The sequence below is a fragment of the Pteropus vampyrus genome, unplaced genomic scaffold (assembly GCF_000151845.1).
Source record: "Pteropus vampyrus isolate Shadow unplaced genomic scaffold, Pvam_2.0 Scaffold41, whole genome shotgun sequence".
Classification (NCBI taxonomy): Eukaryota; Metazoa; Chordata; class Mammalia; order Chiroptera; family Pteropodidae; genus Pteropus; species Pteropus vampyrus.
In genome coordinates, this window is record NW_011888822.1 from 7,240,832 (window position 1) to 7,242,354 (window position 1,523).

Genomic DNA, 1,523 nt, shown 5'->3' on the forward strand with positions numbered 1-1,523 from the left:
CGTTCATTACTATCTTGCTATAGCAAATCTCTTCTAATTGTTTAAGCTTACAATGCCTTGTTCTTAGTAAGGTTTGCACTCCTCTGCTTCTATTTGCCTGCTAGTCACCTTACTCCTAATTATGGGTTTTTTTTTGTTTTTTTGTTTTTTTTTTTTGTCATTTTGTTTTAGGTGAGCTGATTGCTTTTAGTATTTTCTGTAATGTAGGCCTCATCACTGAGAATTCCCTCAATTTTTGTATATCTGGAAAGGTCTTAATTTCTCCTTCATATCTAAAAGAGAGCTTAGCTGAATACATTATTCTTGATTGGTAGTATCTTTCACTTAATAGTTTGAATATTGGATTCCACTCCTTTCTGCTTGTAAGCTTTGCTGAGAAGTCCGACAATCTAATGAGTTTTCCTTTACACGTTACCATCCTCTTTTCCCTGGCTGCCCTGAGAATTCTGTCTTTGTCGTTGATTTTTGATAATTTTAATACAATGTGTCTTGGTGAAGTCCTTTTTGGGTTGAGATAATCGGGTATTCTGTTGACTTCTTGAATTCCAAGCTCCAGCTCATTCCTTAGATTTGGGAAATTCTTGTCAATTTTGTGTCTGAAAATGCTTTCTAATCCCTGCTCCTTTTCCTTGCCTTCAGGAATGCCCATTATACTTATGTTTCTCTCCTGATGGTATCAGCTAGTTCTTGAATTTCTCTTTCATTATTTTTCATTCTTCGGGTTCTCTCTTCTTCCTTCTGATTTATTTCTAGATTTATGTCTTTTATATCACTGATCCTTTCCTCCATTTGGTTGACTTTATTTCCCAAGCTTGCTATTTTATTTTTCATCTCTTGTCATGTGTTCTTCATCTCCAGAAGTTCTATTTGGTTCTTTTTGAGTGTTTCAATCTCCTTGCTAAAGAACTCATTCTGCTCATCTAGGTGTTTTTTCAATTCCTGAAATTGTTGATATGAATTGTTTTGGATCTCACCGAGTTTTTTCAGAAGTACCTTCCTGAATTCTCTGTCTTTCTTTCTGAGCTGCCTTGTCACTTTGGTTGTTCATAGTGTTTAATGGACTATTTCTCCGCCTGGGCATTAATGGAAACGTATTCTGCTTTTTTTTTCCCCAGAAAGGAGATTTAGTATATAAAGGTCTCTCTTTAGCCTGTTGCAAAGAAGGCATTTTTCTTTTGGTTTCCAATAGGTGGTGTCTAAGTCTCTGCTTTATATAAAGTCTTAATAATACTTTTATTTTTCTTATAGTTATTTAATCACGCTCACTAACCTCAGTCTCCATCCCTATCAGTGTTAGCGACAGTTTTGATACTGTTCGTTCAGATTTCCCCGAGGTTCTGTGTTGTTTATAGGATATGTTGGGAGGGGCCCCCTTTGTTTGGGGACAGGGGCTGTGGCTCAGCCTTGCATTTTGCAGCCATGGCTGGTAATAATCAAATGTTCTTTCTCTACCATCCCCGCATTTCTGCCATCCCCACATCTCTGCTTTCTTCTCTGATGCCTGGGTATTGCTGCCAGCCGCA